Source organism: Vicugna pacos, chromosome 21 (genome assembly GCF_048564905.1).
Source record: "Vicugna pacos chromosome 21, VicPac4, whole genome shotgun sequence".
Lineage (NCBI taxonomy): Eukaryota > Metazoa > Chordata > Mammalia > Artiodactyla > Camelidae > Vicugna > Vicugna pacos.
In genome coordinates this window covers 21011882-21033023 of record NC_133007.1, presented here as the reverse complement: position 1 = coordinate 21033023, position 21142 = coordinate 21011882, and the positions used below count along the sequence as shown (strand labels likewise).

Below are 21142 nucleotides of genomic sequence, written 5' to 3'. Positions count from 1 at the left end.
ATCGATCTCTATCTATCCATCTATCTATCTAGCTAGCTAGCTAGCTAGCTACCTACCTATCTATATCTCATATTTCCTTAAGCCAATCATCCACGGATTGACACCTGAGATTTTTTCCCCTGTCATGGCTATGGTCCACAGTGCTGCTATGAACACTGAGGTGTATGAATCTTTCCCAATTAGAGGTTTTGTGTTTTCCGCATACATACTCAGGAGGGGGACGGCTGGATCACATGGTAACTCTCCATTGGTGCCTTCATTGTTGTTTTCGTTGTCGTTGAAGTGTAGTCGATTTCTAAGACCGTATTAGTTTCAAGTATACAGCAAAGTGATTCGGTTTAGTATGTATACTGTAGTTTCAGATTATTTTCCATTATAGGGTATTCCAGGACATTGAAGATCGTTCCCTGTGTTATTCAGCAAGTCCGTGTTGCTTCTCTATTTTATACGCAGTAGCGTGTTTCTGTTAACCCCATACTCCTAACTGATCCCTCCACTCTTCCCTTTCCCCATGCGTAACCGTCAGTTGGTTATCGATGTCTGCGGAGTGTGTTTCTGTTTTGTACATAGACAGATGTCTATTACGTTTTAGATTCCACCTGGAAGTGGATATCATATAATATTTATCTTGCTCCATATCTGACTTACTTCACATAGTGTGATAGACTCTAGGTCCATTCATGTGGCAGCGAATGACAATATTTCATCCTTCTTTGTGGCTGAGTAATATGCTATGGTAGGTTTATACAGCGCATCTTCTTAAGTCCACCGTCCGCTCATGGGCCCTTGGGTTCATTCTGGGTCTCGGCTATTGCAAATAGTGCTGCTAGGAAGGTCCTGGAGGAGGGGGGCGGTGCCTGCATCTTTTCGAAGTAGAGGTTTCATCTTTCCCACGTACGTACCCAGCAGTGGGGTTGCTGGATCATATGGTAGCTCTCCTTTGGTGCCTTCATTGTTGTTGTCGTTGTCGTTGAAGTGTAGTTGATTTCCGCTCCTGTATTAGGTCGGGTGTACAGCACAGTGGTTCGGTTTGTATGTATATTGTATTTTCAGATTAGCTTCCTTCATAGGGTATTCCAGGATATTGAAGATCGCTGCCTGTGTTATTCAGCAGGTCCGTGTTGCTTCTCTATTTTATACACAGTAGCGTGTATCTGTTAATCCCACACTCCTAACTGATCCCTCCACCCTTCCCTTTCCCCTCGCATAACCGTCAGTTGGTTTTCGATGTCCGTGGAGTGTGTTTCTGTTTTGTCCACAGATTCATGTCTATTATGTTTTAGATTCCACCCGGAAGTGATATTATATAACATTTATCTTTCTCAGTCTGACTTCCTTCACGTAGTTTGATGGACTCTAGATCCATCCATGTGGCCTCAAATGACAATATGTCATCCTTCTTTATGGCTGAGTAATATTCTACGGTATATTTATGCAACGCATCTTTTTAGGTCCATCGTCCACTCATGGGCCCTTGGGTTCATTCTGGGTCTCAGCTATTGCAAACAGTGCTGCTAGGAACGTGGACGAGGGGGGCGGTGCTTGTATCTTCTCGAAGAGGAGGTTGCATCCTTCCCACATGTATAGCCTGCAGTGGGGTTGCTGGATCATGTAGTAGCTCTCCTTTGTGGCCTCTTTACATCTCGACTCCATCCTCACCTGCCACTCTCCCCAACCCACATCCCCTCAGCTCCAAACCCCGCCACACACCCTGCCACACACACACAGAAACACACAGACACACACACACAGACACACACACACACACACACACACACACACACACACCTGAGACTTGACGGATTGAAAGTGTTTCCTGTTGAGAGATTATCTGTGTCTCTGGGGCTGTAGAATGCCCCACTCAATTTAGACCTCGCCTAGCCCCAGTCTCCTACTCTTGTTTCTGTCCTTCCCTTGCCTGTTTCCTACCCTGCTGCCCCAGCCCCAGCCCACTGGTTAGCCTGACCACCTCAAAGCACAGGCCACCTGTCTCGCCCTCTCACCCACCGCCCCGCTGGGGTCCTCTCCCACCATCGTCCTCGTACCACAGCCCACTCACCCGCCTCTGCCACCCCCCCCCGCTTGCTATCTGCCCTACGTCGAAGACTCCAGGCTCGCTCCCCTCTACCCGCCACCAGCCCCTAGTACCCCAGCCCCTCTCTCACGCATCCTGTGCAGAAGACTCACTTCCACCACTCCTGGCCTCCCACGGGCTCCTCAGACCCACTCCTACTCCATGGCCACCCTCTTCCCTACATCGGTCCCACCCGCACACCGCACGCAATTGGGGGGCCAAGGGCAACCGCGGGCCCAAGCTTCGGCAGAGCCCCTGCCTGAGTGGCCAACTACTCTCCTAGCCAGTTCCCCGCAAGCCCCACACCTCTCCTTCGCACCTGCGCTCCACCCAGTGCCCTGGACTCGTCCTGCCACCTCCCAACCCGAGGCTCAAGGCTGGCCCTTCTCTATGGGGTCGTCTGGCTCCGTTCCCTAACCCTCGTGGGGTGGCCCCCAACCACGGCAACAAACACCTTCACCCCGTACTCTCACCCACCCACACTCACCCCGAACACACCCACAAGGGCGGTGACGAAAGCGCCTGCGGTGATGGAATGCACCCATATGCCGACAGGGGCTCCCTTCCACAGGGCAACCGGCTTGGTCTAAATCCAGCGACTCTACTGCCGCCGCCAAATGCTGCAGCTCATCGGCTGTCCACTCTGCCTCTGAAGGAAACAAGCTGTGAACCGCACACCACACCCTTTGCTGACAGACGCTCCCAAGCCTGACCTGTGATTTACCATGACCATTATCCATAGGAGAAGGTGAAGACAGGCTGAAGAGTGGGATGGAGTCCATCCAATAATAGATAGTAACATGAGAATGGGTAATATTAGAGGTAATAGCCAGGTGAGGGGGGCCTGTGTGTGTGTGTTTGACTCTAGTGTGTGTGTGTGTGTGTGTGTGAGTCTGTGTGTGTTTCTCTTTGTGCGTGGCGGGGTGTGGGGCAGAGGGGATGTTGGATTGGGAGAGCGGCAGGTGAGGATGGAGTCGAGATGTAAAGAGGCCACAAAGGAGAGATACCACATGATCCAGCAACCTCACTGCAGGCTATACATGTGGGAAAGATGAAACCTCAGATTCAGGATGCAAGCACCGCCCCCATCGACCACGTTATTAGCAGCACTGTTTGCAATAGCTGAAACCCAGAATGAACCGAAGGGCCCATGACTGGACGATGGACCTTAAAAGATGCATTGCATAAATATACCGTAGAATATTACTCAGCCATAAAGAAGGATGTCATATTGTCATTTGAGGCCACATGGATGGATCTAGAGTCCATCAAAATACGCGAAGGAAGTCAGACTGAGAAAGATAAATATTATATAATATCACTTCCGGGTGGAATCTAAAACATAATAGACTTTTGTCTATGTACAAAACAGAAACACACTCCGCAGACATCGATAACCAACTGATGGTTACGCATGGGGAAAGGGAAGAGTGGAGGGATCAGTTAGGAGTATGGGGTTAACAGAAACACGCTACTGCGTATAAAATAGAGAAGCAACACGGACTTGCTGAATAACACAGGGAACGATCTTCAATGTCCTGGAATACCCTATAATGGAAAATAATCTGAAACTACAGTATACATACTAAACCGAATCACTTTGCTGTATACTTGAAACTAATACGGTCTCAGAAATCGACTACACTTCAACGACAACGAAAACAACAATGAAGGCACCAATGGAGAGTTACCATATGATCCAGCCGTCCCCCTCCTGAGTATGTATGCGGAAAACACAAAACCTCTAATTGGGAAAGATTCATACACCTCAGTGTTCATAGCAGCACTGTGGACCATAACCATGACAGGGGAAATAATCTCAGGTGTCAATCCGTGGATGATTGGCTTAAGGAAATATGAGATATAGATAGGTAGGTAGGTAGGTAGCTAGATAGATAGATGGATAGATAGATATCGATAGATACACAAATAGATAAGAGAGGGAAAAATAGAGTGAGAGAGAGATATTCTCAATGCATTAAAATCAATCTCACGGAATATTACTCAGCCATAAAAAAGCATGAGATCTTGTCATTTGCAGCAACACGGATGGACCTAGACAGCACTGAACCTAGTATAATAAGTCAGACAGAAGGACAAAACTACATATATGTGGAATCCAAACAATAGTACAAGTGAATCTCTGTGCAGAACAGAAACAGATTCACAGATAGAGAGAACAAACTTACCGTTACCCAAGGGGAAAGTGTAGGGGAGGGATCAATTAGGAGCTGGTGTTAGCGGGTAGGAACAACAGGATTTACGGTACAGCACCGAGAAGTATATTCAACGTCTCGTAATTACCTGTAAAGGAAAGGAACGATATATATGTGTATAGATACACATGTATTGAAAAGATAATCAGTTTACTGTACCCCTGAAAATAACACAATACTGTAAATCAACTAGACTTGTATTAAAATGCAAATTCAAAAAAAAAAAAAAAAGAGGCCAAACGGACTGACGCAAGGGCAGAACCCTTGACAAATTAGGATTTGATGGTGCTGGGGGTTGGTGTCGCTAGGTGGGGTGCCAGTGGTGGGAGGAGGGCTTCAGGGGAGGGGGTGGTGCTTGTTGTTGGGGTGTTGGTGGTGATGGTGGTTTTAGTGGTGGGGGAGCGGGCGGGTGTTCGACAAATGTCTCGGCTGAGGGACGTAAAGTGAACACAGAGTGCACTCTGCCATGATATTGTGGCATTCCTCTTTGGAATTCCTCATGCAGGATAAAGCTTTGGGGACACTCCTGGGGAGTGCAATGTAGCCCTCCCAGGGGTGGCAGCTTTTCGGTTCCTGGTTGAGCAAACACTGTGTAACTTTCAGAGTGTGGGGAGAGTGAGGCAGAGAGCGGGGAAGCGCGGTGAAACGTGAAGAGGTGGGGCGAGCGGGTGCCAGTGTAGGGTGTTCCTTCCAGTGAGCCGTGTGACCCCAGCGGGATCAGGGTAAGAAAGAGAAAAGGGACAAGGAAGGTGGGTGGGCGCGAGAGTGGCTGAGCCCGCAAGGTGTCAGTTCGCGGAGGCTTGGCTCTCGGGGTAAAGTTTTCGTCCCACGGAGGGTAGGGGGCGCCGGCGTGGGCAGGCCAGGAGAGGGAAGGTGCGGCGGTGGGCTGCGGGTGGGAGCATGCTGTGGTAGGACAGGTGCCTTGAGCGTGGGAGAGGGGAAGCCTAGCTCCGCTGTGGGCTGCGAGACCAAAAGGGGACTGGGTCGCTGCATGGGCCGGGAATCGAACCCGGGCCTCCCGCGTGGCAGGCGAGAATTCTACCACTGAACCACCCATGCACCGATGGCCGCCGCCGCCCGACGCCGCCCCAGCGGCGCTCGCCGCCAACCGCCAGACACTGGTGGCTCGCTGCTCGCCCACGGACACCCGCTCCACGTGAGCAGGAGGCGGTGAGTGACCTGAAGGAGAGGCTCCGGGGGAACGGGGAGGACCCCCAGGGCGCGGCGCGGCGCGGTCGGAGGGAAGGAGGGACGCAGGGACGGAGGCGGACTCGGCCCAACCTGCGCTTCCGAATCTGCCGTCCAGGGCCGCCGCCAGACTGTCAGTGTCGCCGGAGGAAGCCAGGAACCGGACCCAGCCTGGCCTGCGCCCGGATTCCAGTCAGGGCAGGCGACGCGTGGCAGGTGCGGCTGAGCTCGGACGCTCCTCTCAGCGACCGCCGGCCCTGGCCCAAAGTCCCTCTGGCGCCTGGCTTTCTCGCTCGTGCCGGGCGTTGGCGGGCAGCAGGCTGGAGAGGGGATGGGAGCTCGGGCTGTGAGGAGACAGCGAGTGTGGGACATGGGCGCCTGGGAGCGCCGCCGCCGCCGCCGCCGCCGCCGCCGCCGCCGCCGCCGCCGCCGCCGCCGCCGCCGCGCCAAAGACCAGCGGTGTCTGTGTCTGAGCCTGGCTTCTGCGCTCCTGCCGGCCGCTCTCCCGAAGGGTCCCGCTCCGGTGCGTTGGCTGTGAGGAGGAGCACTTTGGCAGAGTGGCTGCTGGCTCGTGGACAGCCGTCTGAGGGAGCGCGCCGGGGTGTGGCTGGGTCCGGCCGGGGCAGCGGCTTCTCGCGTGAACATGCGCTGTGGCGCCAAGGGGGGGTGGTGAAAGAAGTGCCGCGAAGGCCTGCACTGCGAAGGCGAGGAGGGCGTGTGTCCTGAACGCCAGTTTCCAGAGGGTTCCCCCTGGGCTGTTTCTGTGAGGCCGGCGCACAGGACTGAGCAGGAAGAGCGGCTGTGGCTGAGGAGGTCCTGCGTGGGAGAGGCGTCGTGTGGGTGTCGCGTCGAGGGGGCCGGAGTCTGGGGAGCTGGCAAGAGTGCGAGGCAGGAGCGGAGTGTGAGGCGGTAGGGTGTTGTCCAGGCCTGGGACGGGCCGGGTGCAGCATTTGTTGGGCGGGCCAAAAAAGGCTGGCTTGTCAGGAGTGGGATTCGAACCCACGCCTCCAGGGGAGACTGCGACCTGAACGCAGCGCCTTAGACCGCTCGGCCATCCTGACGGCGGGCCTGGGCGCGTCGCCGCTCGGCTGGCTGGGACCCGACGCCGACGCGGACACCGATGCCCTTGGCCCGACGCGGTGCTCTGCGCCAGCGGGCGGCCGTCCGGGCCAACGGGGGAGCGAGGCCAGCCGGCGCGCCCGGCTCGCCGCCGCCGCCCCCTCGCCCACCCCTGGCCCGGGACCCAGCCGGGCCGCGTCCGGCCAGCTTCTGCCGCCGGCCGCGCCCACCCCTCCGCCTCTTCTCCCGGGACGTGGCACGGCGAGCGCCCACCTCCTCCTCACAGCCTTGCTTGCGCTCTCCGGCCCCCTCGGGCCCCTCCTCCCGGCGCGATCCTGGCGTCGGGGGCTATAGGCGGCGCGCACTGGGAGTTTCCAGCGCCACGCGGATCCGGGTCCCTGGCGGGGTCCCGGGCTGCCTCCTTGGATGACGCGTTTGGTGTGGTGTCGGGTCGGGTCGGGCACGTGGCGGGCGCCCGTGGTGGGCGGGGGTCCGAGGACGGGGTGGGGGAGGGGTGTGGGTAGGCGTCTGCAGGCAGCCGGAGAGCGGTCGGGCGCCCAGGAGGCCGCCGCCGTCCTCGTTAGTATAGTGGTGAGTATCCCCGCCTGTCACGCGGGAGACCGGGGTTCGATTCCCCGACGGGGAGGCAACACGCCCCTTTTTGGTGGCTGGCGCCGCTCTCTGTCCAGCCGCCTGGCCCCAAGGGCCCTTCTTCTCGTCCCTCCGCCCTCCAGCGGGGCCTGCCCACCCTCAACCGCCTCCAGCCCTCCACCCCTGCAACCCCTTGCCCGTCCTCCTCGCCGGGCGCTCGGGCGCTCGGGCGCCACGGCCGAGCGAGGGCCTCCTGTCGACCCCACAAGCGCCCGACGACATTGCGGCCCGCCCACAGTGGCTGCCGCAGTGGGCTCCTTGCGACGCGACGCACACCTGCACAGCTTCACGGCTGCCGGGGCGGGTGTGGGGCGGATGAGTCCCGTCTCCTTTCGGTGCGGGGGAGTGGCCTCGCCCAACACCCGTTGGAGAAGGGCTTTGGCGAGCCGGGAACCAGAGGTCGTGTGCCCGGGGAGGGAGGCGGGCCGCGGGCCGCGGCGTGCAGCCGAGGGCCCGGCAGCAGCAAGGCAGCGGCAGCGCGCACCCCCCCACCTCACCCCCCCCCCCAGCCCCAGAAGCGGTCGGGCCGTGGGCGAGGGCAGCTGCGTAGGGCTGGCGCGGCTGAGGCGCCCGGGGAGACCGTCGGTGGCGCCTGAGGCAGCGCAGAGCTGCTGGCGGACGGGGCGTCGGGGCAGGGCCGCGCCCGGCCGCCGCAGGGGCAGCGGCAGCGGCGGCGAGACTGCGCTCCGGCGAGCCCGGGGCCGGCGTGTCGGGGCGGCCCGGGCTGTGCGGCGTTGGTGGTATAGTGGTGAGCATAGCTGCCTTCCAAGCAGTTGACCCGGGTTCGATTCCCGGCCAACGCAGCGGGCCCATCTTTTGCCGAGCTCCACGGCCGGCCCTCCTTCCCTGGGCCCGTGAGGGAGAACTGGAAGCTGGGCGCAGAAAAGAGGGAGCTAGGTGGCCTGCGGCTTCTCGCGCGTGTGCGAGGAGGAGGCGCGCAGTGTTTTGAGGGTGCCAGCAAGCAGGAAGAACGCTAGGGCACGTGGCTTGCCGGGGGCGGAGGGCGGCTGGACGTGGAAAGGCCGGGCCTTGGCGCCAAGGCAGCGCCCAGTGGCTGGGTCGAGCAGAGGCGGGCCAGACGCGGAGCCCGACGCTCCCTGGTGGTCTAGTGGTTAGGATTCGGCGCTCTCACCGCCGCGGCCCGGGTTCGATTCCCGGTCAGGGAAGCATTTCTTCTTCCTCGCCGCCTACCAACCTCCCCAGCGCGTCCACAAACACTCCGCCCCCACCCCACCACCACCTCCCTTTTAGCCCACGCGCCAAGCCAACTCGTCCGCTCCTTCTCCCCCTCCTCGTGACCTCCGCGCCCCGACAAGAGCCACCCGGTACCCTCCACCTGCAGCCCCAGGCCCTGGCGTGCAACCTCCACCCTCGTGCCCCGCCAAACCTTTTGGCCTCGCGCGCCCACCCACTCGAGGCCTTCGGCGTCCCACCCACTCGAGGCCTTCGGCGTCCCACCCACTCGAGGCCTTCGGCGACTCCTCCTGCTCCGACGCTTGCCCCAGCCCCAAACACGACTGGCCGGCGCAGCCGTGGTCACGAGCGTGCTTGGACTGTCAAGCGGCACTACTTCTGCCACCACAATCCTCGCGGCTGACAAGCCACCCTCTCTTCCCAGCTCAGGCGGTGGTGCTGCTGCTTGTGCTGGTGGTGCTGGTGGTGCTGGTGACCGTGGTGGACAGGGTGCCGGCGATGGCGCTGCAGGTTGTGCCGGCGGCGACGGTGGTGGTGGTTGGCGGCATCACTGGTGGCCGCGTCGACGGAAAGCGGAAGGCGCGGGAGAGGGCCCTCCATCTCCAAGTTGGGCCACTTGCCGGGACTGGCCGTCCCTTACGTCTCCTTTCAAGCCAGCGACCAGCCTCGATGGCTTACCTGCTGCGTGCCAGGTCCTGGACTGCCCTCGAAGCCCGTGGGCCTGTCGTTGGGCTTCAAGGACGCGGTGGTCTTGAACCGCGCAGGGGAGCAGACAGGCTGCCGGGAGGCGGAGGTGTGAAAAGGCATCTGGCCACGTGCTTGTAGTTGGACGAAAGGGCAGTGGAGGTGAGAAAGCAGGCAGAAACCGGATGCCGCCCGGGAAACCTTAGCTATGCAAGTGGGAGGGTGTGGAGACAGATGCGTGGCAGGGTGCACTACCAGCCAACATGGTATTCGGATTGCATTCCCGGTACTCTCAGTCCTGTCACAGAGAGGCAAGAATGTTACCGACGGTACCTCCCCCTCCACTACCAGCAAACACACACACACACACACACACACACACACACGAGTCACACACACACACACACGCACCCCTCACCTAGCTCTGACTTCTAATATTCCCCATTCCCACGTTACGATCTATTATTGGATGGACTCCATCCCTCTCTCCAGCCTGTCTTCACCTTTCCTATGGATTCTGGCCATGGTAAATCACAGGCCAGGCTTGGGAGCGTCTGTCAGCAAAGGGTGTGGTGTGCGGTTCACAGCTTGTTTCCTTCAGAGGCAGAGTGGACAGCCGATGAGCTGCAGCATTTGGCGGCGGCAGTAGAGTCGCTGGATTTAGACCAAGCCGGTTGCCCTGTGGAAGGGAGCCCCTGTCGGCATATGGGTGCATTCCATCACCGCAGGCGCTTTCGTCACCGCCCTTGTGGGTGTGTTCGGGGTGAGTGTGGGTGGGTGAGAGTACGGGGTGAAGGTGTTTGTTGCCGTGGTTGGGGGCCACCCCACGAGGGTTAGGGAACGGAGCCAGACGACCCCATAGAGAAGGGCCAGCCTTGAGCCTCGGGTTGGGAGGTGGCAGGACGAGTCCAGGGCACTGGGTGGAGCGCAGGTGCGAAGGAGAGGTGTGGGGCTTGCGGGGAACTGGCTAGGAGAGTAGTTGGCCACTCAGGCAGGGGCTCTGCCGAAGCTTGGGCCCGCGGTTGCCCTTGGCCCCCCAATTGCGTGCGGTGTGCGGGTGGGACCGATGTAGGGAAGAGGGTGGCCATGGAGTAGGAGTGGGTCTGAGGAGCCCGTGGGAGGCCAGGAGTGGTGGAAGTGAGTCTTCTGCACAGGATGCGTGAGAGAGGGGCTGGGGTACTAGGGGCTGGTGGCGGGTAGAGGGGAGCGAGCCTGGAGTCTTCGACGTAGGGCAGATAGCAAGCGGGGGGGGGGTGGCAGAGGCGGGTGAGTGGGCTGTGGTACGAGGACGATGGTGGGAGAGGACCCCAGCGGGGCGGTGGGTGAGAGGGCGAGACAGGTGGCCTGTGCTTTGAGGTGGTCAGGCTAACCAGTGGGCTGGGGCTGGGGCAGCAGGGTAGGAAACAGGCAAGGGAAGGACAGAAACAAGAGTAGGAGACTGGGGCTAGGCGAGGTCTAAATTGAGTGGGGCATTCTACAGCCCCAGAGACACAGATAATCTCTCAACAGGAAACACTTTCAATCCGTCAAGTCTCAGGTAGGTGTGTGTGTGTGTGTGTGTGTGTGTGTGTGTGTGTCTGTGTGTGTGTGTCTGTGTGTTTCTGTGTGTGTGTGGCAGGGTGTGTGGCGGGGTTTGGAGCTGAGGGGATGTGGGTTGGGGAGAGTGGCAGGTGAGGATGGAGTCGAGATGTAAAGAGGCCACAAAGGAGAGCTACTACATGATCCAGCAACCCCACTGCAGGCTATACATGTGGGAAGGATGCAACCTCCTCTTCGAGAAGATACAAGCACCGCCCCCCTCGTCCACGTTCCTAGCAGCACTGTTTGCAATAGCTGAGACCCAGAATGAACCCAAGGGCCCATGAGTGGACGATGGACCTAAAAAGATGCGTTGCATAAATATACCGTAGAATATTACTCAGCCATAAAGAAGGATGACATATGGTCATTTGAGGCCACATGGATGGATCTAGAGTCCATCAAACTACGTGAAGGAAGTCAGACTGAGAAAGATAAATGTTATATAATATCACTTCCGGGTGGAATCTAAAACATAATAGACATGAATCTGTGGACAAAACAGAAACACACTCCACGGACATCGAAAACCAACTGACGGTTATGCGAGGGGAAAGGGAAGGGTGGAGGGATCAGTTAGGAGTGTGGGATTAACAGATACACGCTACTGTGTATAAAATAGAGAAGCAACACGGACCTGCTGAATAACACAGGCAGCGATCTTCAATATCCTGGAATACCCTATGAAGGAAACTAATCTGAAAATACAATATACATACAAACCGAACCACTGTGTTGTACACCCGACCTAATACAGGAGCGGAAATCAACTACACTTCAACGACAACGACAACAACAATGAAGGCACCAAAGGAGAGCTACCATATGATCCAGCAACCCCACTGCTGGGTACGTACGTGGGAAAGATGAAACCTCTACTTCGAAAAGATGCAGGCACCGCCCCCCTCCTCCAGGACCTTCCTAGCAGCACTATTTGCAATAGCCGAGACCCAGAATGAACCCAAGGGCCCATGAGCGGACGGTGGACTTAAGAAGATGCGCTGTATAAACCTACCATAGCATATTACTCAGCCACAAAGAAGGATGAAATATTGTCATTCGCTGCCACATGAATGGACCTAGAGTCTATCACACTATGTGAAGTAAGTCAGATATGGAGCAAGATAAATATTATATGATATCCACTTCCAGGTGGAATCTAAAACGTAATAGACATCTGTCTATGTACAAAACAGAAACACACTCCGCAGACATCGATAACCAACTGACGGTTACGCATGGGGAAAGGGAAGAGTGGAGGGATCAGTTAGGAGTATGGGGTTAACAGAAACACGCTACTGCGTATAAAATAGAGAAGCAACACGGACTTGCTGAATAACACAGGGAACGATCTTCAATGTCCTGGAATACCCTATAATGGAAAATAATCTGAAACTACAGTATACATACTAAACCGAATCACTTTGCTGTATACTTGAAACTAATACGGTCTCAGAAATCGACTACACTTCAACGACAACGAAAACAACAATGAAGGCACCAATGGAGAGTTACCATATGATCCAGCCGTCCCCCTCCTGAGTATGTATGCGGAAAACACAAAACCTCTAATTGGGAAAGATTCATACACCTCAGTGTTCATAGCAGCACTGTGGACCATAGCCATGACAGGGGAAAAAATCTCAGGTGTCAATCCGTGGATGATTGGCTTAAGGAAATATGAGATATAGATAGGTAGGTAGCTAGCTAGCTAGCTAGCTAGATGGATAGATAGAGATCGATAGATACACAAATAGATAAGAGAGAGAAAAATAGAGTGAGAGAGAGATATTTTCAATGTATTAAAAATCAATCTCACGGAATATTACTCAGCCATAAAAAAGCATGAGATCTTGTCATTTGCAGCAACACGGATGGACCTAGACAGCACTGAACCTAGTATAATAAGTCAGACAGAAGGACAAAACTACATATATGTGGAATCCAAACAATAGTACAAGTGAATCTCTGTGCAGAACAGAAACAGATTCACAGATAGAGAGAACAAACTTACCGTTACCCAAGGGGAAAGTGTAGGGGAGGGATCAATTAGGAGCTGGTGTTAGCGGGTAGGAACAACAGGATTTACGGTACAGCACCGAGAAGTATATTCAACGTCTCGTAATTACCTGTAAAGGAAAGGAACGATATATATGTGTATAGATACACATGTATTGAAAAGATAATCAGTTTACTGTACCCCTGAAAATAACACAATACTGTAAATCAACTAGACTTGTATTAAAATGCAAATTCAAAAAAAAAAAAAAAAGAGGCCAAACGGACTGACGCAAGGGCAGAACCCTTGACAAATTAGGATTTGATGGTGCTGGGGGTTGGTGTCGCTAGGTGGGGTGCCAGTGGTGGGAGGAGGGCTTCAGGGGAGGGGGTGGTGCTTGTTGTTGGGGTGTTGGTGGTGATGGTGGTTTTAGTGGTGGGGGAGCGGGCGGGTGTTCGACAAATGTCTCGGCTGAGGGACGTAAAGTGAACACAGAGTGCACTCTGCCATGATATTGTGGCATTCCTCTTTGGAATTCCTCATGCAGGATAACGCTTTGGGGACACTCCTGGGGAGTGCAATGTAGCCCTCCCAGGGGTGGCAGCTTTTCGGTTCCTGGTTGAGCAAACACTGTGTAACTTTCAGAGTGTGGGGAGAGTGAGGCAGAGAGCGGGGAAGCGCGGTGAAACGTGAAGAGGTGGGGCGAGCGGGTGCCAGTGTAGGGTGTTCCTTCCAGTGAGCCGTGTGACCCCAGCGGGATCAGGGTAAGAAAGAGAAAAGGGACAAGGAAGGTGGGTGGGCGCGAGAGTGGCTGAGCCCGCAAGGTGTCAGTTCGCGGAGGCTTGGCTCTCGGGGTAAAGTTTTCGTCCCACGGAGGGTAGGGGGCGCCGGCGTGGGCAGGCCAGGAGAGGGAAGGTGCGGCGGTGGGCTGCGGGTGGGAGCATGCTGTGGTAGGACAGGTGCCTTGAGCGTGGGAGAGGGGAAGCCTAGCTCCGCTGTGGGCTGCGAGACCAAAAGGGGACTGGGTCGCTGCATGGGCCGGGAATCGAACCCGGGCCTCCCGCGTGGCAGGCGAGAATTCTACCACTGAACCACCCATGCACCGATGGCCGCCGCCGCCCGACGCCGCCCCAGCGGCGCTCGCCGCCAACCGCCAGACACTGGTGGCTCGCTGCTCGCCCACGGACACCCGCTCCACGTGAGCAGGAGGCGGTGAGTGACCTGAAGGAGAGGCTCCGGGGGAACGGGGAGGACCCCCAGGGCGCGGCGCGGCGCGGTCGGAGGGAAGGAGGGACGCAGGGACGGAGGCGGACTCGGCCCAACCTGCGCTTCCGAATCTGCCGTCCAGGGCCGCCGCCAGACTGTCAGTGTCGCCGGAGGAAGCCAGGAACCGGACCCAGCCTGGCCTGCGCCCGGATTCCAGTCAGGGCAGGCGACGCGTGGCAGGTGCGGCTGAGCTCGGACGCTCCTCTCAGCGACCGCCGGCCCTGGCCCAAAGTCCCTCTGGCGCCTGGCTTTCTCGCTCGTGCCGGGCGTTGGCGGGCAGCAGGCTGGAGAGGGGATGGGAGCTCGGGCTGTGAGGAGACAGCGAGTGTGGGACATGGGCGCCTGGGAGCGCCGCCGCCGCCGCCGCCGCCGCCGCCGCCGCCGCCGCCGCCGCGCCAAAGACCAGCGGTGTCTGTGTCTGAGCCTGGCTTCTGCGCTCCTGCCGGCCGCTCTCCCGAAGGGTCCCGCTCCGGTGCGTTGGCTGTGAGGAGGAGCACTTTGGCAGAGTGGCTGCTGGCTCGTGGACAGCCGTCTGAGGGAGCGCGCCGGGGTGTGGCTGGGTCCGGCCGGGGCAGCGGCTTCTCGCGTGAACATGCGCTGTGGCGCCAAGGGGGGGTGGTGAAAGAAGTGCCGCGAAGGCCTGCACTGCGAAGGCGAGGAGGGCGTGTGTCCTGAACGCCAGTTTCCAGAGGGTTCCCCCTGGGCTGTTTCTGTGAGGCCGGCGCACAGGACTGAGCAGGAAGAGCGGCTGTGGCTGAGGAGGTCCTGCGTGGGAGAGGCGTCGTGTGGGTGTCGCGTCGAGGGGGCCGGAGTCTGGGGAGCTGGCAAGAGTGCGAGGCAGGAGCGGAGTGTGAGGCGGTAGGGTGTTGTCCAGGCCTGGGACGGGCCGGGTGCAGCATTTGTTGGGCGGGCCAAAAAAGGCTGGCTTGTCAGGAGTGGGATTCGAACCCACGCCTCCAGGGGAGACTGCGACCTGAACGCAGCGCCTTAGACCGCTCGGCCATCCTGACGGCGGGCCTGGGCGCGTCGCCGCTCGGCTGGCTGGGACCCGACGCCGACGCGGACACCGATGCCCTTGGCCCGACGCGGTGCTCTGCGCCAGCGGGCGGCCGTCCGGGCCAACGGGGGAGCGAGGCCAGCCGGCGCGCCCGGCTCGCCGCCGCCGCCCCCTCGCCCACCCCTGGCCCGGGACCCAGCCGGGCCGCGTCCGGCCAGCTTCTGCCGCCGGCCGCGCCCACCCCTCCGCCTCTTCTCCCGGGACGTGGCACGGCGAGCGCCCACCTCCTCCTCACAGCCTTGCTTGCGCTCTCCGGCCCCCTCGGGCCCCTCCTCCCGGCGCGATCCTGGCGTCGGGGGCTATAGGCGGCGCGCACTGGGAGTTTCCAGCGCCACGCGGATCCGGGTCCCTGGCGGGGTCCCGGGCTGCCTCCTTGGATGACGCGTTTGGTGTGGTGTCGGGTCGGGTCGGGCACGTGGCGGGCGCCCGTGGTGGGCGGGGGTCCGAGGACGGGGTGGGGGAGGGGTGTGGGTAGGCGTCTGCAGGCAGCCGGAGAGCGGTCGGGCGCCCAGGAGGCCGCCGCCGTCCTCGTTAGTATAGTGGTGAGTATCCCCGCCTGTCACGCGGGAGACCGGGGTTCGATTCCCCGACGGGGAGGCAACACGCCCCTTTTTGGTGGCTGGCGCCGCTCTCTGTCCAGCCGCCTGGCCCCAAGGGCCCTTCTTCTCGTCCCTCCGCCCTCCAGCGGGGCCTGCCCACCCTCAACCGCCTCCAGCCCTCCACCCCTGCAACCCCTTGCCCGTCCTCCTCGCCGGGCGCTCGGGCGCTCGGGCGCCACGGCCGAGCGAGGGCCTCCTGTCGACCCCACAAGCGCCCGACGACATTGCGGCCCGCCCACAGTGGCTGCCGCAGTGGGCTCCTTGCGACGCGACGCACACCTGCACAGCTTCACGGCTGCCGGGGCGGGTGTGGGGCGGATGAGTCCCGTCTCCTTTCGGTGCGGGGGAGTGGCCTCGCCCAACACCCGTTGGAGAAGGGCTTTGGCGAGCCGGGAACCAGAGGTCGTGTGCCCGGGGAGGGAGGCGGGCCGCGGGCCGCGGCGTGCAGCCGAGGGCCCGGCAGCAGCAAGGCAGCGGCAGCGCGCACCCCCCCACCTCACCCCCCCCCCCCCAGCCCCAGAAGCGGTCGGGCCGTGGGCGAGGGCAGCTGCGTAGGGCTGGCGCGGCTGAGGCGCCCGGGGAGACCGTCGGTGGCGCCTGAGGCAGCGCAGAGCTGCTGGCGGACGGGGCGTCGGGGCAGGGCCGCGCCCGGCCGCCGCAGGGGCAGCGGCAGCGGCGGCGAGACTGCGCTCCGGCGAGCCCGGGGCCGGCGTGTCGGGGCGGCCCGGGCTGTGCGGCGTTGGTGGTATAGTGGTGAGCATAGCTGCCTTCCAAGCAGTTGACCCGGGTTCGATTCCCGGCCAACGCAGCGGGCCCATCTTTTGCCGAGCTCCACGGCCGGCCCTCCTTCCCTGGGCCCGTGAGGGAGAACTGGAAGCTGGGCGCAGAAAAGAGGGAGCTAGGTGGCCTGCGGCTTCTCGCGCGTGTGCGAGGAGGAGGCGCGCAGTGTTTTGAGGGTGCCAGCAAGCAGGAAGAACGCTAGGGCACGTGGCTTGCCGGGGGCGGAGGGCGGCTGGACGTGGAAAGGCCGGGCCTTGGCGCCAAGGCAGCGCCCAGTGGCTGGGTCGAGCAGAGGCGGGCCAGACGCGGAGCCCGACGCTCCCTGGTGGTCTAGTGGTTAGGATTCGGCGCTCTCACCGCCGCGGCCCGGGTTCGATTCCCGGTCAGGGAAGCATTCCTTCTTCCTCGCCGCCTACCAACCTCCCCAGCGCGTCCACAAACACTCCGCCCCCACCCCACCACCACCTCCCTTTTAGCCCACGCGCCAAGCCAACTCGTCCGCTCCTTCTCCCCCTCCTCGTGACCTCCGCGCCCCGACAAGAGCCACCCGGTACCCTCCACCTGCAGCCCCAGGCCCTGGCGTGCAACCTCCACCCTCGTGCCCCGCCAAACCTTTTGGCCTCGCGCGCCCACCCACTCGAGGCCTTCGGCGTCCCACCCACTCGAGGCCTTCGGCGTCCCACCCACTCGAGGCCTTCGGCGACTCCTCCTGCTCCGACGCTTGCCCCAGCCCCAAACACGACTGGCCGGCGCAGCCGTGGTCACGAGCGTGCTTGGACTGTCAAGCGGCACTACTTCTGCCACCACAATCCTCGCGGCTGACAAGCCACCCTCTCTTCCCAGCTCAGGCGGTGGTGCTGCTGCTTGTGCTGGTGGTGCTGGTGGTGCTGGTGACCGTGGTGGACAGGGTGCCGGCGATGGCGCTGCAGGTTGTGCCGGCGGCGACGGTGGTGGTGGTTGGCGGCATCACTGGTGGCCGCGTCGACGGAAAGCGGAAGGCGCGGGAGAGGGCCCTCCATCTCCAAGTTGGGCCACTTGCCGGGACTGGCCGTCCCTTACGTCTCCTTTCAAGCCAGCGACCAGCCTCGATGGCTTACCTGCTGCGTGCCAGGTCCTGGACTGCCCTCGAAGCCCGTGGGCCTGTCGTTGGGCTTCAAGGACGCGGTGGTCTTGAACCGCGCAGGGGAGCAGACAGGCTGCCGGGAGGCGGAGGTGTGAAAAGGCATCTGGCCACGTGCTTGTAGTTGGACGAAAGGGCAGTGGAGGTGAGAAAGCAGGCAGAAACCGGATGCCGCCCGGGAAACCTTAGCTATGCAAGTGGGAGGGTGTGGAGACAGATGCGTGGCAGGGTGCACTACCAGCCAACATGGTATTCGGATTGCATTCCCGGTACTCTCAGTCCTGTCACAGAGAGGCAAGAATGTTACCGACGGTACCTCCCCCTCCACTACCAGCAAACACACACACACACACACACACACACACACACGAGTCACACACACACACACACGCACCCCTCACCTAGCTCTGACTTCTAATATTCCCCATTCCCACGTTACGATCTATTATTGGATGGACTCCATCCCTCTCTCCAGCCTGTCTTCACCTTTCCTATGGATTCTGGCCATGGTAAATCACAGGCCAGGCTTGGGAGCGTCTGTCAGCAAAGGGTGTGGTGTGCGGTTCACAGCTTGTTTCCTTCAGAGGCAGAGTGGACAGCCGATGAGCTGCAGCATTTGGCGGCGGCAGTAGAGTCGCTGGATTTAGACCAAGCCGGTTGCCCTGTGGAAGGGAGCCCCTGTCGGCATATGGGTGCATTCCATCACCGCAGGCGCTTTCGTCACCGCCCTTGTGGGTGTGTTCGGGGTGAGTGTGGGTGGGTGAGAGTACGGGGTGAAGGTGTTTGTTGCCGTGGTTGGGGGCCACCCCACGAGGGTTAGGGAACGGAGCCAGACGACCCCATAGAGAAGGGCCAGCCTTGAGCCTCGGGTTGGGAGGTGGCAGGACGAGTCCAGGGCACTGGGTGGAGCGCAGGTGCGAAGGAGAGGTGTGGGGCTTGCGGGGAACTGGCTAGGAGAGTAGTTGGCCACTCAGGCAGGGGCTCTGCCGAAGCTTGGGCCCGCGGTTGCCCTTGGCCCCCCAATTGCGTGCGGTGTGCGGGTGGGACCGATGTAGGGAAGAGGGTGGCCATGGAGTAGGAGTGGGTCTGAGGAGCCCGTGGGAGGCCAGGAGTGGTGGAAGTGAGTCTTCTGCACAGGATGCGTGAGAGAGGGGCTGGGGTACTAGGGGCTGGTGGCGGGTAGAGGGGAGCGAGCCTGGAGTCTTCGACGTAGGGCAGATAGCAAGCGGGGGGGGGGTGGCAGAGGCGGGTGAGTGGGCTGTGGTACGAGGACGATGGTGGGAGAGGACCCCAGCGGGGCGGTGGGTGAGAGGGCGAGACAGGTGGCCTGTGCTTTGAGGTGGTCAGGCTAACCAGTGGGCTGGGGCTGGGGCAGCAGGGTAGGAAACAGGCAAGGGAAGGACAGAAACAAGAGTAGGAGACTGGGGCTAGGCGAGGTCTAAATTGAGTGGGGCATTCTACAGCCCCAGAGACACAGATAATCTCTCAACAGGAAACACTTTCAATCCGTCAAGTCTCAGGTGTGTGTGTGTGTGTGTGTGTGTGTGTGTGTGTGTGTCTGTGTGTGTGTGTCTGTGTGTTTCTGTGTGTGTGTGGCAGGGTGTGTGGCGGGGTTTGGAGCTGAGGGGATGTGGGTTGGGGAGAGTGGCAGGTGAGGATGGAGTCGAGATGTAAAGAGGCCACAAAGGAGAGCTACTACATGATCCAGCAACCCCACTGCAGGCTATACATGTGGGAAGGATGCAACCTCCTCTTCGAGAAGATACAAGCACCGCCCCCCTCGTCCACGTTCCTAGCAGCACTGTTTGCAATAGCTGAGACCCAGAATGAACCCAAGGGCCCATGAGTGGACGATGGACCTAAAAAGATGCGTTGCATAAATATACCGTAGAATATTACTCAGCCATAAAGAAGGATGACATATGGTCATTTGAGGCCACATGGATGGATCTAGAGTCCATCAAACTACGTGAAGGAAGTCAGACTGAGAAAGATAAATGTTATATAATATCACTTCCGGGTGGAATCTAAAACATAATAGACATGAATCTGTGGACAAAACAGAAACACACTCCACGGACATCGAAAACCAACTGACGGTTATGCGAGGGGAAAGGGAAGGGTGGAGGGATCAGTTAGGAGTGTGGGATTAACAGATACACGCTACTGTGTATAAAATAGAGAAGCAACACGGACCTGCTGAATAACACAGGCAGCGATCTTCAATATCCTGGAATACCCTATGAAGGAAACTAATCTGAAAATACAATATACATACAAACCGAACCACTGTGTTGTACACCCGACCTAATACAGGAGCGGAAATCAACTACACTTCAACGACAACGACAACAACAATGAAGGCACCAAAGGAGAGCTACCATATGATCCAGCAACCCCACTGCTGGGTACGTACGTGGGAAAGATGAAACCTCTACTTCGAAAAGATGCAGGCACCGCCCCCCTCCTCCAGGACCTTCCTAGCAGCACTATTTGCAATAGCCGAGACCCAGAATGAACCCAAGGGCCCATGAGCGGACGGTGGACTTAAGAAGATGCGCTGTATAAACCTACCATAGCATATTACTCAGCCACAAAGAAGGATGAAATATTGTCATTCGCTGCCACATGAATGGACCTAGAGTCTATCACACTATGTGAAGTAAGTCAGATATGGAGCAAGATAAATATTATATGATATCCACTTCCAGGTGGAATCTAAAACGTAATAGACATCTGTCTATGTACAAAACAGAAACACACTCCGCAGACATCGATAACCAACTGACGGTTACGCATGGGGAAAGGGAAGAGTGGAGGGATCAGTTAGGAGTATGGGGTTAACAGAAACACGCTACTGCGTATAAAATAGAGAAGCAACACGGACTTGCTGAATAACACAGGGAACGATCTTCAATGTCCTGGAATACCCTATAATGGAAAATAATCTGAAACTACAGTATACATACTAAACCGAATCACTTTGCTGTATACTTGAAACTAATACGGTCTCAGAAATCGACTACACTTCAACGACAACGAAAACAACAATGAAGGCACCAATGGAGAGTTACCATATGATCCAGCCGTCCCCCTCCTGAGTATGTATGCGGAAAACACAAAACCTCTAATTGGGAAAGATTCATACACCTCAGTGTTCATAGCAGCACTGTGGACCATAGCCATGACAGGGGAAAAAATCTCAGGTGTCAATCCGTGGATGATTGGCTTAAGGAAATATGAGATATAGATAGGTAGGTAGCTAGCTAGCTAGCTAGCTAGATGGATAGATAGAGATCGATAGATACACAAATAGATAAGAGAGAGAAAAATAGAGTGAGAGAGAGATATTTTCAATGTATTAAAAATCAATCTCACGGAATATTACTCAGCCATAAAAAAGCATGAGATCTTGTCATTTGCAGCAACACGGATGGACCTAGACAGCACTGAACCTAGTATAATAAGTCAGACAGAAGGACAAAACTACATATATGTGGAATCCAAACAATAGTACAAGTGAATCTCTGTGCAGAACAGAAACAGATTCACAGATAGAGAGAACAAACTTACCGTTACCCAAGGGGAAAGTGTAGGGGAGGGATCAATTAGGAGCTGGTGTTAGCGGGTAGGAACAACAGGATTTACGGTACAGCACCGAGAAGTATATTCAACGT

The 21142-nt window shown here is 58.2% G+C and overlaps 10 non-coding genes across 10 annotated transcripts; 6 read left to right on the top strand and 4 right to left on the bottom strand.

The window, feature by feature from the left end:
* Positions 1-5278: 5278 nt before the first annotated feature.
* On the bottom strand, positions 5279-5349 carry TRNAG-GCC (transfer RNA glycine (anticodon GCC)). Its single transcript has one exon. It is a non-coding gene; the product is annotated as a tRNA-Gly (tRNA).
* Positions 5350-6456: 1107 nt separating this feature from the next.
* Positions 6457-6539, bottom strand: TRNAL-CAG (transfer RNA leucine (anticodon CAG)). The gene has a single exon. It is a non-coding gene; the product is annotated as a tRNA-Leu (tRNA).
* A 572-nt stretch (positions 6540-7111) lies between these two features.
* TRNAD-GUC (transfer RNA aspartic acid (anticodon GUC)) lies at positions 7112-7183 on the top strand. The gene has a single exon. It is a non-coding gene; the product is annotated as a tRNA-Asp (tRNA).
* A 736-nt stretch (positions 7184-7919) lies between these two features.
* TRNAG-UCC (transfer RNA glycine (anticodon UCC)) lies at positions 7920-7991 on the top strand. Its single transcript has one exon. It is a non-coding gene; the product is annotated as a tRNA-Gly (tRNA).
* A 291-nt stretch (positions 7992-8282) lies between these two features.
* On the top strand, positions 8283-8354 carry TRNAE-CUC (transfer RNA glutamic acid (anticodon CUC)). Its single transcript has one exon. It is a non-coding gene; the product is annotated as a tRNA-Glu (tRNA).
* A 5319-nt stretch (positions 8355-13673) lies between these two features.
* Positions 13674-13744, bottom strand: TRNAG-GCC (transfer RNA glycine (anticodon GCC)). The gene has a single exon. It is a non-coding gene; the product is annotated as a tRNA-Gly (tRNA).
* A 1092-nt stretch (positions 13745-14836) lies between these two features.
* TRNAL-CAG (transfer RNA leucine (anticodon CAG)) lies at positions 14837-14919 on the bottom strand. The gene has a single exon. It is a non-coding gene; the product is annotated as a tRNA-Leu (tRNA).
* A 572-nt stretch (positions 14920-15491) lies between these two features.
* Positions 15492-15563, top strand: TRNAD-GUC (transfer RNA aspartic acid (anticodon GUC)). Its single transcript has one exon. It is a non-coding gene; the product is annotated as a tRNA-Asp (tRNA).
* A 738-nt stretch (positions 15564-16301) lies between these two features.
* Positions 16302-16373, top strand: TRNAG-UCC (transfer RNA glycine (anticodon UCC)). Its single transcript has one exon. It is a non-coding gene; the product is annotated as a tRNA-Gly (tRNA).
* A 291-nt stretch (positions 16374-16664) lies between these two features.
* On the top strand, positions 16665-16736 carry TRNAE-CUC (transfer RNA glutamic acid (anticodon CUC)). The gene has a single exon. It is a non-coding gene; the product is annotated as a tRNA-Glu (tRNA).
* Positions 16737-21142: the final 4406 nt, after the last annotated feature.